This window comes from Centruroides sculpturatus, unplaced genomic scaffold, assembly GCF_000671375.1.
Source record: "Centruroides sculpturatus isolate CEXI.00-Female unplaced genomic scaffold, Cexi_2.0 scaffold759, whole genome shotgun sequence".
Classification (NCBI taxonomy): Eukaryota; Metazoa; Arthropoda; class Arachnida; order Scorpiones; family Buthidae; genus Centruroides; species Centruroides sculpturatus.
Genome location: NW_019385017.1, coordinates 327273 through 341385, shown reverse-complemented (window position 1 = coordinate 341385; position 14113 = coordinate 327273). Strand labels below are relative to the sequence as shown.

The following is a 14113-nucleotide window of genomic DNA, read 5'->3' as shown; positions in this document are numbered from 1 at the left end:
AGTACCTTTATTTTGTTTTCATTGGCTTCAACTGGCCATCCAGAACGTGGTGCATCTTCAATATTGAAATTGCCAGAACAAAATTTTGTAAACCAGTTTTAGCACTGTCGTGTTCTGTCAATACATCTCTGTACACGTCACACAATTTTTTTCTCGCTTGAACAGCATTCTTACCTTTTCGGTAATAAAAGAGCAAAATATGCCAAAAATGCTGCTTTCGATCTTCCATATTTGATGGGACACAAAAAATAAACAATTGCACAAAATCTAACAAAATTTTTTACAAATAAGCCTTAAAATGCTAGCTGTCAAAATATATAATGATAATACAGTTTAGAATGAAAATGGAGAAAAAAATATGACTAATCCTTCTAGTGGTAAAAAAAACAAAATTACTTTCTGAACAACCCAATAGTTTTTAGTTTATATTCACTAATGAATTGACAATTGCTGTACTTGGGCTTTAAATATGAACTCGTGTATTTTGAATCTTTCAAAAGCCATTGTCACCTCCATGCAGCTTTGCTTTTGCAAAAACACACAAGCTGGGTCAACAAATAGGTCTGGTGATAGATAAATTGACATCTTCCTCTTTATACTATATATGGAGAGGATACTCAACATGTATGTTACTGAGACTTGAAAACCCTTACACAGTCTCTGGTCCTGAGTACTTCGTAACATCCTTGGTGCCTTTCTTATGGTTTGTGACTTTCAGTCACTTTTTCCTTTGATTTGTCTTGAGCTATATTTTTGAGCTCAGAGACTTCCTATTAGGTATAGTCGAGCACTCTTCTAAACATCTTCCATTCACATTGGAGTCCTTATACCTTATATGTCACTTGTCCCTTTTTAATTATGAAGGTACTACATTCTTGCAACGCAGGGATGTACCTGTGGGTAGCCTCATCAGGAACTTTGTGTGAAATGATAGTGAAAAGATTGGAGAGGGAAGTTACGCTTGGCTTTGCAGACCAAATTCTTTTAAACTCAAGATATGTTGATGACATTTTAATAGTGTGGCTACATAAACCACATCTGAAATGATTTTTACAATTTTTTGCTTCAACAACAACTCTTGTGGCCTCATTCTGAGAGTAAAACAGGAGAGCTACTCACAGATTCATTTCATCAATATATGATCCTTACAAATACAATATTGCTGTCTTTCATTCTGTAGTTAGAAGGGTCTTCTCTCACTGTACATCCCAACAAGATAGGGATGTACAGTTGAAGTTCATCAAATCACTAGCTGTACAGCATGGTTATTTGACTGTCCTTAATAGAACACTTGTCCAACAACAACAGACTGGAAACCAACCACAACAACAGAAAGGTGACTTGGTGACCATTACACATAGCAAAGAAATGAATGGCATTTACAGAGAAATTACCAGAACAAATAATACCAAAATAGCTTATTTTCTCAATATTTAGGAATGACAAAGATCCCATGGAGGAAAGGTTCTCATAAGGAATATATGTCATAACATTAATAGATCCCAGTTTAGAACACACCTCAGTGTATGTTGGGGCCATCACAAGGGTCCTCAGGAAAATGATCAAAGAATATCAATATAACATCAAAAGAAGTTTTTCAACACTTGCTGATTATGTGGAGGATGAAGGGGTCCTTGTGAACCACAGATTATATGTAAAACTAGAATTATAACAATCAATCACATACTCCAAACCAATTATGGTATGCAGATAAGAAAACAAATGTTTTTGAACTCCTTCTGAGTTCTTCGTCAGGCTTTGTAGTGATTCCCCAACAATTCTTCGTAACAGCTTTTGGAATAAAATTTGAACAAGCATTCAAATATAAGTTCAAAAAAATTATTAAAACCATGTCGCACTTGTGCAGAGTTGCCCTACCGGGACTCAACGAACAGCTAAACTGTGTTGTCAATCAATTCTTGCAAGGCCATTGACAAAACCATTTTTTCTTTATAATTTATGCACGTTGATGTAAGATTGGATTTAAAAATGTGCATAGCCTCTAACCATCTGAGGTGTTCTGTGGAGGGCAAAGCGAGGATGAGCTTGGCCCTGTTAAAGTCCACTATTATATCTGGATCTGTTGCATATGTGGGGAAGGCCATGGTGATTCTCGCACGACATATATTGACAAGATGTTCTTGTAATCCGATCCCCATGAAGCACTTAGTTGACCCTATGTATGTAAAGTACTATATTATTTTTCCGACTTTTCCAACGATTATCGACACGATTGTGTGCCGGAAATAGCCATTCCCTAACGGGTACTTTACGCAGATTTGTGTTAGTGTGCTAGGCCTGGACTTTAAGCATGCACTGAATTAAATAATGACAAAGTTTGTCAAAAACAAATCAAATATTTAATAAAATTCTAATAATAACTATATACAAAATTTAGTAAAAAAATCAAATAACAATTTATTCAGTGAAAGTCAATAAGAATCAACCCAACAAAACTCAAATCAATCTATTTTCTAACTTAATTCTATTCCCCTTTGGAATTCAACAAAATTTCAAAGACTTAACTTATATACAATAATTCTTATGAATTAAAGATCCTAATCATCACCTCAATATACTAGGAACCTTTTTCCCCAACTCTCAAGACTTTCTCTAATCTTCAATCCACATATCGAATAACTTCAAAATCGCCTTGGAACTACTTTATCCTATCGGACACCTCTCTCTCATTTACTGCTACGAAGCTCACCACACTCGTTGCTAACAGAAGCTCACCTTGTCCATCTTCACTTGAGGTTCAGTCTTTATACTGTGAGGTGACGGCACAATTCTGAGTGCGATCCCTCCCCTCATTTACATACTTATTTGCTAACAATAAACTTTTTCTATTTGTCTGGCAGCCTATTTTCCGACAATACTCGCTAACCTTTTACATTATTCTTTTTTGACAATTTTTGGGATGTTTTTATTCTTTAAGGTTTAGCAAGGTCCAAGTTATGCTTGTGGGGGTCTCCCCCCTTTTCTCGGTGCAGACTTACTTTTTTCCGCTCGGAAGCGCAAGTGTGTGCGAGTTTTTTTCTACGGCACTTTTCTCTCATCAGTGAGTTGGTTTCTCTTCTATTTTTAAGTTTCTAAGGTGAATGGTGAGGAAACCTTCATCCTAACACAACATAAGCCCCAAACAAAAATAGAATAAAAGCAAAATAAAAGTAACTAAAAATAATGCTCGGACTTGATTCCTTACATGTATACCAGGTCTCTATTGTATGTTGTCCCTTACGGGGATACTATATATGGCAGGAAGTCTGTTTGGGTTGGGAGGGTCCTTCCCATTATGTAGCATGTCAAAAATAATTGGGCATCTCCAATAAGCAACACACACCCGGCGTTTCCTGGCAACTTCAGCGCATAAGGACCTTAAGTACAGGTTAAAGGTAATAGAGACCCAGTCTACGTCGTTGGATTGATTATCTCTTGGCAGGTCAACTACGGGGCGTGTCCTGTGTGCATTCGCTGAAAACGTTCTATCAGCCCAAGTGTAACATTGCGATAACCGTGTGCAGCAGCTATGCCCTCTATAAATACTAATTCGGTAGCAAGAGCCTGGGGATTGGAAGAATGTGTAAAGGCTCTTCTGATTAAGGCCTTGTATGCTGCAATCTTATAAGAAAATGGATCACATGACCCCACTCATTTGTATGATGACATGGAACCTGGTTTACGAGGTACTGAAGTGTGGATACCAGATCCCTCCACTCTAATATTTATGTCCAAGAAGTGCACCTCCGAGGGGTTAGATTGTTCTACTTCCAGGATCAACTAGTAGGGATTATTTTTGATAGTATTGACAAATGCCATCAAATCCTGAACTGTCTTCCCAAAAATAATGATGTCATCAATACCTCTTACATAACAGGATGTTGGGGAGGAACTGAGGAAGGACCTTGTTCTTCAATTGGACAAAAAATTGGACAAAGGTATGGCAACACAACTGCACGGTAAGCAGGAATTGTAAGTTCAAGTCCCACTTCAGGCAGATTTATTTCTTCCAGAACCTTCTAAATTAATTAATAAAATTTTAATTTAATTATAATTATTAAATTTAGCAAAAGATGGCATCTAACACCTACCTCTAATTCCAAATTACTTAGCATTTAATTAATAACAGTAGTAGTAATATAATCTGATATAATGTGGCTATCTAAAGACAACTAATGCTGTATGTCATGAGCTAGATAATGGCTATAATATCATACTAATAAATTATGAAACAATTTGGTACTAGAGTCAGGCATTAGGTACCATATCTATTAATAAATTTAATAATTATAATTTTTAATTAAATAATTTAGAACTACTGGAAGAAAAGAATCAGCCCAGAGCGGGACTCGAACCTGCAACTCCTGTCTACTGTGCAAATGCATTGCCAATTACACTACCCAGACCTCCAGTCCAATCTCATCTTCCAGTATATATAACATTACATTATATATGCCTTGCCAGGGTTTGTGATGGCTGGTTGAATGTCTTAGGAGTGTGTTTACAGGATGTGGATGCTTGATGCGTTCCCAGCTGGAACCGTAATGACTGACGATGGTTATAATGTTTTTTCTTTTCTTCCAATAGTTCTAAATTATTTAATTAAAAATGATAATTATTAAATTTATTAAGAGATGGAGCCTAACGTCTCTCTCTAGTATGAAATTGTTTCATAATTTATTAGTATTATAGCCAATATCTAGACCAATGACATACAGTATTGGTTGGCTTGTAGTTTTATAACATACTAGCAGACCTCACTACACGTTGTTATGGCTCAAAGTGTATCTCTTATAAATGTATAAAACTTCCCCCGCAGGGGAAATTTCGAAAAATCCCTTCTTAGTGTACATTCATCTTGATGTACCCTATTAAAATGCAAAAAACCGCATATAAAATACTATAAATAGAAGCAGAGTTCTTCAAGGTAAGCCTTAATCCTGTCCATCTCCACCCCAGTGGGGGGGAATTTCGACACGTATAGTATATAAAAACACATGCGTATTCGAATGCAACGTTGTGTCAAAGTTTCAAAGGAATCAGTAGGAACAAACGAACATTACATTTTTATTTATATAGATAGATAGATAGAAGATGATCTGCTTTAGTTCATCCTCACAGAAAAGCAAACTTAGGTCGTCGTACTCGCGGAGTTAGCGCCATCTGTTAGACATAAAAGCCTTAAACCTAGATGATATCTTTTAATTTATATGAATGTTTAACGTAATAATATACAGACTATGTCCACCCTGAAGTTCCATTCTAAATATTGGTGAAAGAATTTTTGAAATCAGATGAGTAGTTTTGGAGATTACCCCTACATCCAAACTTACAAACTTTACCTCTTTATAATATTAGTATAGATTGGGTTTCAATGATGATGTTTGTTTTTAATGTGGCAATCATTTGGCTTTAATATATTGTTAATTACTATATTTGAGACATCTAAATTTTAATTTTATGCAATTCTAATATATAAAAAGTTTATTGCTTTTTCTACTTACTCCTTTTATTTAACATTCCATTCAAAGGAAAGTAACTGAAAAGGACAAAAGAAAAATAATACACTAATTGTAAAATGTGTATTTTATTTCATTATAAACTTTTATGTTATTTCACCTATAACATTTAAGGGCTATATTATCTAATTTTTCCAATTTCTACGAAAAAATATAAACATAAATAATCTTTTTATTTTTATTAATATTCTAGTATATAAAATTTCTCTCAAATCAATTGGACAATGTTTGAAAGGGAAAAAACATACCACAGCCTCAAATCAGTGCAGAAACACAATTTAAAAGTTCTACAAATGTTTTCTACCTGACAAAGATCTTAGAAGTGGAACAAGAACATTTGTAGAACTTTTAAATTGTGTTGCTAGGCTGATTTGAGGCTGTGGTGTTTGTTCATGTTTTCATTCTAGCATATTCTGAATATGTAGAATTTCATTCCATGCTTACTCTTACTCATTTATCCAGAGAATTCTGTCAGTTTTCTTGTTTTTATAACTTTTGTAATCTATTTTTTTAGATCTAATGTATAAATTTTAAAATTCACATTTTTATTTTCCATTAAAAGCCATTAAATTTTTATATTATATATTGAAGTTTCTATAGTATAGGAATTTAACTATAAACGTGTAACCCAAAAGAAACCAAACTGAACTTTTTAAATAATAAAAACAAAAATTATAAAAATTTTAATTGTCTTCTAAGAGTCTGGACATACAAGATACAAATGTATCTCGTACATTTTTTCAGTGTAATTTTAAGTTTAAAAATGCATGTTTAAAGTCACTTGAAGTTAAGCCTTTTAAAATGGCTATCACACTTTGTTTTATACTGTATCTTCAATACTGTCAAAGTAAATTCTTTTTTGCTTGCATTATAAGTTTTGGACAAAATGAAGATTGAGAATGACAAATCTGGAGAATAAGTAGAAAGAAAGGAAAGTAAACACTCACCAGAACTCAACATTTATGATCTTGTATGATGAATTTGCATGAAAAACTTTGTAAGATTATTTATTAATAGTTTAATTTTCTGGAACAAATTCATGATTAATGAGTCCTTTAGAATCAAAGAAGCAATCAACTTTACTTTGATTTTTAATTTCCCTGCTTGTGTCTTCTTTTTTCTTGGTAAATTTTGGTCCATCTATCCTACACTTTGCATTTGTTTCCAGATCATATTGTAGGCACCATATTTCACCTTATTACAATTTCATTAATAAATTTATCATAATTTTATAATAGATCTCATCAAATCACTAACTGCTGATTTTTTTGATTAGACAAGGATTCAAGGGGAAAAAATGTATAAAAAAGCTTTATCTTTTGTAATTCTTCCATAAGTAACACAGTAAACAAACAATTTGGCATCAGGTGTGTGTTCAAAATTTTGGTAATTCCTCTGTAACAATGTTACCAACTGTTAAGTATTCCTGTTAATTTTCTAAAATAGTGTTTTTCAACCTTCTTCAATACGCGACCCATTTACAAGTTAAAAAATTTTGGCAACCCCACACGGCCATATTAAAACTATGTCAGCGATTTTAAAAACTACGTATTTAATTTTCTTTCTGTTGAGATTTAAATATCAATCAAAAAACTAATTGTACTGTAAAATAAACAGGCACAGCCTTCTCACTGAAACTGTAGTTTTTTTATTGTTGTGTAGAACCTACAAACACTTGTCTTTTTCTTTTACCCACGACCCCCCGTGTGTGGGTTTGCGACCCACCTGGGGGTCGCAACCCACAGATTGAAAAACACTGTTCTAAAAAATAAACAAATAGTTGTCTATCATTTTTAAGCAATTGTTCGACATTACTCATATGTTTATTTGTTGAAAGTTGAAGGTCTGGCAGGTTTCTTGTCTCTTCAATGATTTCACGACCTTTCTTTAATCATGGAAACCATTCAAATCCTTATGTTATTGATAAGATAGTGTTCCCATAAACTTAGCAGTTAAAAAATTTCAGTAGCCATTTTTCCCTACTTTAATACAATATTTAATGTTATATCATTGTTCCATTATTAACAATTACCTTCTTATGATGAAGATTACAACTAGTATCATTTTAAGATCTGATTATCCACCAAAAGTTTTTGCAGGAAAATTTTTTCTTTCTTTTCAAGCTTATACAGTCAAACCTTGTTTTTGAACATAATTCATCCCAAAAAGTTGTCCTAAAATTGAAACAAATTATCATTAAAAGTTCTTGCATTTAATTTATACTGTTAAATATAATGCCAATCACCAATTGTGTACTAATGGGAAATGATGATAAAATTATATTTAATAATAAATTTTTGTTATTTAATTTGATTTAAACACCATTATGCATGAATTCATGGATGCCATTTATATTATGTGAATGTCAATTAACATAGATTTTATTTTATTTGATTAAAATTTACTGTGATGTGTAATGAAAAAGTGGAATTAGTAACTTTCCTACATGTGCATTGAAATCTAATTTAAATGGCAACATCATCGATGATTCCTGTTATAACATCTAATGAATCTCGGCAATCTTGACACCACTAACTTCTGAATCGGTAGTTCCTGTTGTTGTTGTTGGTCAGGCTATTGACTTTCTTTAACATATAAAGTACAGGGAGTTGACCATATGTTTCTCTCTAATCTGTGTCTGGTTCTTGCCAAGTAGCTCGTTCAACAACCAAGTTATCATTTGGAAACTGGTGCAATTATGAGTTTGAAATTGTTTGTGAACCAATTTGTTCAAAAAGTGAGTTGTTCGAAAACAGAGGTTCGACTATATTTCAGTCTTTTGAACCAGTGTTTCTTAAAGGCTGGTATACACGGTAAGGAAATCCTCAAAGGATGTGCTTAACAGACGAAAAAAACTCGGATATAACTGGCTGGATCGAACATAGTAATTTACAAAACTTATTAAAATATCTCCCAACGTATAAAGAATTATTTTTATTTAAAAATGGATAGATAGAAAAAAAAAATCACGGTTAATCCTCAAAGGATTTCCTTACCGTGTATAACAGCCTTAACAGTGGGCCGTGCCTCCTGGGGGTCCGTAAGAAGTTTGCCAGAGGCCGCCAAATTATGCAAAATTTCCTTCAGAATATAATAAAAAGAAAATTGATGTATAATCAAATATTGTATTGAAAAGTGAAATAAGAAAGATAAAGTTATCGTATTTAGTTTTTTTTTATTTATTTCTTATTTTTTCCTACATACAACTTTGTTAGTACAGAAGAAATAAATGCAAATATGCTACTTACACTGCACTATTTACTTCTTTTATTTCAAAGTAATTCTAAGAAACTATTAAAACTATTAATGCTTGGAATTTTGCATACAAATTCGTGCAGAAAATCCTCCCATTTTCAGCAGCAATGCAAAATTTGCTGCTTTTTGCAAGTGCTTGCCTTTTCGTATTTTCGAACATTTTTTGTTTTTTCTATGAATATAAACAACCAAAGCGTACTCAGCAGAAAATAATAACTTAATCAACACCTGATCACTCGCTGAGAGATTTATTAATAAAACAAACGCTTTCAATCCAATCAATGGATCATCCTCAGGTTATATGGAACATTTCAAAAAATAGAACAACAAGTTCAAAATACAAAATATAAATATTAATAACCATTAACATATATGCTATTAATAGCCAAAAAATGTTTGTAAATAATAAAATTAATACAAATGATGCTAATACTAAAAATAAAATAAAAATAGTCAAAATTAACAAACAAATTGTGAATACTAAATATTACCACTTCTAACTTAATAGACAAAGTGTTAATACTAAATAATTAATATTGCTTACTTAACTATACTGAGTTTTTCTACTTAACTATACAGAGTTTTTACTACAAATATTATTAAAGTTCCTGCTCTTATTTTAAGTTTTTAATTGCAAACTTCCAGGCGGAAGGAAGTCCCTCTGCATCTCTTGCGTTGATGTAATTTCCTTTAAGTTTGCTTCTATAAATTTCTAACTTTTCAGCCGTTCTTGCCAAAGTCAGAGAGTGTATCTGTTTCAGGATTTCTGCTTCATTCCATTGTACTATTGAACCTTCCGTTTTTGCCATTTGAGCCAATACTGTGGCATTACAACCTTTTCTAATATCATATCTGTGCTCTTTCATCCTTACACCTAGGTTTCTAGTAGTAACCCCAACATATTCCTTATTTATTCCTAATATCTGATTCTCATATGGGATCTTATATACACCCAACATATCTTCTTTTTTAACCGCCCCTTTATCGTTTCTAAGTATTCTGTACAAATTCAGAGCTCTTTTTAAGACCATCCTTGTATCTTTTATATTTGCAGTTTATTTCATAATGCTTCCTAAGCACTTGTTGTACGTAAATTTCATGTATGTAGATGGACCTCGAACAGATACTATATATGTACCAATTTCTAATTTATTGATAATCCCCTTTATAACATTCCTCTTGTAGCCCAATGCTTCTGCTACCTGCATGATTCTTTCTATTTCTGCGTCCCTGTCCATAATATTCCATCCATAATGTTTCATATAACCTGAGGATGATCCATTAATTGGATTGAAAACGTTTGTTTTATTAATAAATCTCTCAGCGAGTGATCAGGTGTTGATTAAGTTATTTTTCTATGAATTTTTAAATGTTTCTTATTTTATTTTTTGTTAAAAATTAATGAGCTTTTATGTTTAATTGTGGAGTTTGAATGTTATTTAAATAGATAATAAAATAATAAAGTTATGTTTTACATTTATTATATAAAAAAATAAAGCAATAATAAAAAAATCAATTTATTACAGATAATTTAACAAATATAAATTATTATTAAAAAANTTTATTTCAAAGTAATTCTAAGAAACTATTAAAACTATTAATGCTTGGAATTTTGCATACAAATTCGTGCAGAAAATCCTCCCATTTTCAGCAGCAATGCAAAATTTGCTGCTTTTTGCAAGTGCTTGCCTTTTCGTATTTTCGAACATTTTTTGTTTTTTCTATGAATATAAACAACCAAAGCGTACTCAGCAGAAAATAATAACTTAATCAACACCTGATCACTCGCTGAGAGATTTATTAATAAAACAAACGCTTTCAATCCAATCAATGGATCATCCTCAGGTTATATGGAACATTTCAAAAAATAGAACAACAAGTTCAAAATACAAAATATAAATATTAATAACCATTAACATATATGCTATTAATAGCCAAAAAATGTTTGTAAATAATAAAATTAATACAAATGATGCTAATACTAAAAATAAAATAAAAATAGTCAAAATTAACAAACAAATTGTGAATACTAAATATTACCACTTCTAACTTAATAGACAAAGTGTTAATACTAAATAATTAATATTGCTTACTTAACTATACTGAGTTTTTCTACTTAACTATACAGAGTTTTTACTACAAATATTATTAAAGTTCCTGCTCTTATTTTAAGTTTTTAATTGCAAACTTCCAGGCGGAAGGAAGTCCCTCTGCATCTCTTGCGTTGATGTAATTTCCTTTAAGTTTGCTTCTATAAATTTCTAACTTTTCAGCCGTTCTTGCCAAAGTCAGAGAGTGTATCTGTTTCAGGATTTCTGCTTCATTCCATTGTACTATTGAACCTTCCGTTTTTGCCATTTGAGCCAATACTGTGGCATTACAACCTTTTCTAATATCATATCTGTGCTCTTTCATCCTTACACCTAGGTTTCTAGTAGTAACCCCAACATATTCCTTATTTATTCCTAATATCTGATTCTCATATGGGATCTTATATACACCCAACATATCTTCTTTTTTAACCGCCCCTTTATCGTTTCTAAGTATTCTGTACAAATTCAGAGCTCTTTTTAAGACCATCCTTGTATCTTTTATATTTGCAGTTTATTTCATAATGCTTCCTAAGCACTTGTTGTACGTAAATTTCATGTATGTAGATGGACCTCGAACAGATACTATATATGTACCAATTTCTAATTTATTGATAATCCCCTTTATAACATTCCTCTTGTAGCCCAATGCTTCTGCTACCTGCATGATTCTTTCTATTTCTGCGTCCCTGTCCATAATATTCCATCCATAATGTTTCATATAACCTGAGGATGATCCATTAATTGGATTGAAAACGTTTGTTTTATTAATAAATCTCTCAGCGAGTGATCAGGTGTTGATTAAGTTATTTTTCTATGAATTTTTAAATGTTTCTTATTTTATTTTTTGTTAAAAATTAATGAGCTTTTATGTTTAATTGTGGAGTTTGAATGTTATTTAAATAGATAATAAAATAATAAAGTTATGTTTTACATTTATTATATAAAAAAATAAAGCAATAATAAAAAAATCAATTTATTACAGATAATTTAACAAATATAAATTATTATTAAAAAATGGGGGTCACAAAAAAATTATGAAATATTTGGTGGGTCGCAAGTATAAAAACGTTAAGAACCACTGTTTTAAACCATAGAGGTGAAATAAATTCAATGCTGACATTTTTATTTCCAAATTCAGTCTGAATTTCTTTTGGGTTGCATCTTGTATTATGATTTTACAAGATATCATTCTTCTAATAATACTCTGAAATTATCACTCTCTTTAAAAGTTAGCAAATTTCAATTGAAAATGATTGATTCTTAATATTTACTAAAAGTTAAAATGTAAATTCTGTACAGTTCTACAGTAAAATTCTTTAAAAGAAATCTAAAAAACTACTATTCACAATATTGAAAAACACCTTTGGTCTATCTTCAATGATATCAACAAAGATATAAGAATGATTGTTAATTATTAAAATCTGGAAGAACCAAGTACATAATAAACATAGATAGATACACAGGAAATTCTCATTACAGTAATTCAAACTCAGATAGTTCAAAATCCCATTAGTTCATAACTATACTATTTGTCCCAGCTGGGGATTTAGAGATTTACATTTTAACAGATTTAGTTAGTTCAAAATACAGTTACTTCAGAAGTCAAAGTGAAAATTCTGTCAAAACTGTGATTAGGTGTGTGTTAACTTTTTCATTTAGATCAAAGTGCCTCCATACTATAAGAGAACAACAGACCAAGAACAATTCTAATCTGGTCAATATGACTTTGCTTTTACAGTAACACATTTTCGGGTGTCACCTTACACATGAACTAACCTTTTTACTCTTATTTCATAAAATATGGCTGGATTGCAAGATTGCAATACAAGTAGCAAACTGAGATATTTGTAGGTTCTATGCTATTACATTTCAGCAACTTACTACTTTTTGGATTGTTTTAAAAATAATTTGGGCTACATTTCAAGGAATTCTTCATTACTTTTTATAAAACCTATCTGGCAACTTGTTTTTTTTCACCGGAAACATTATTTACCTGCAGTTTATTATTATAACAAAAATAGCATTCTGTATTAGTAGCCATATTCCATTTCCTTAATAAATTACATCAGTTATATGGCATTATACAAATGCCATATAACTTATATTATACAAAAATATGTAAATCTCAAATAATTTTAAATTATGATTATTTCATCCCTCATATTACAAACAAATGAGGATTTCCGGTATATTTGTTGTTCTTTTTAAAGTGAAATATATTAAATAGTAATCCAGTATATGTTAAATCAAACCATTATCAGACTTTTTCATCAGACCAAATTTTTATTAAATAAAACATAATAATTTGAGTATTGTTTTGCTGAAGTGTTGATTCCAAATCAGATGTTACTATAGCACAGAGGTTCCCAAGTTATTTTTATTGCAGACCCTTTTCACCTTAGTAAAAAATGTGGAACCCTGATAATTTCAATGATTATAGATAAAACAGCAAATAGAAATACCAAAACAATTTATTGAAAAAAAAAAAAAAAAAAAAATCTATTAGTCAAACATTACTTCCTTTCACAAACAAAGCTCCAATAAACAGTTAGCAACTCTAGGGACTCATTCTTGCATTTCACTATTTACTCAGATGATGATGTAAGTTTGTTTTTGTTTTGTTCTGGTACATGGGTCTTAAGAGGTCAGAGTACCAAGTTATAGTGTAGTAAAAAATTAATCTAATTATCAGGTAATGCATCCTAGAAAGCTGTGTGTTTTATTCAAATTCTAATTATTAGCTACATTAAACATGCTTCAGGCTGTTACAATAAAAGAAATTAAGATTTAAGTTCTCATAATTCAAACCTAAATTTCAAAAATTTCTTACAAAGGAACCAAATACTTGCTTTATTTGAAACACCAATCATGTGAATATTTAGATTATTTGTAAACTTAAAATTAGTTTCCAATTTAATTATAAAATGACAAATAAGCTTACAGTTATCCTATGAAATTCAGTTGAAATTTCAGAGGATAATTGAATTGAATTTCAACTGAAAAAGAAAGAAAATAAACCTAAAATTATCAGCTGGAATCAAATGAAAACCAGACAATCATTAAAAAAAAAAAAAAAAAACTAATTCTGGGAGACAATAAGCTGTGGACATAGTTAGCCACATACTGGATAGGAATGAAATTACGAAATAGAAATAAATCCTTAAACTCAAATCTAAGAGCGAGAAGCTGGATACCATCACCCTTCTATCAGGAAGCATCCAAAATATTTACAGAATTCGTAAACGG

The 14113-nt window shown here is 31.2% G+C and overlaps 1 protein-coding gene across 3 annotated transcripts in view; it reads right to left on the bottom strand.

The window, feature by feature from the left end:
* LOC111633489 (magnesium transporter NIPA2-like) overlaps window positions 1-14113 on the bottom strand; it is a 67903-nt gene that overhangs the window by 47923 nt on the left and 5867 nt on the right. Inside the window, exon 2 of one of the 3 annotated variants that reach the window (XM_023378072.1) lies at window positions 7552-7693. The exons of 1 other annotated variant lie outside the window; for it this stretch is intronic. The gene's annotated coding sequence lies outside the window, so the exon portion shown is untranslated. Of the gene's footprint in view, window positions 1-5504; window positions 5540-7551; window positions 7694-14113 lie in introns of all 3 variants that reach the window. One more of the 3 variants, XM_023378071.1, reaches the window with a different exon arrangement.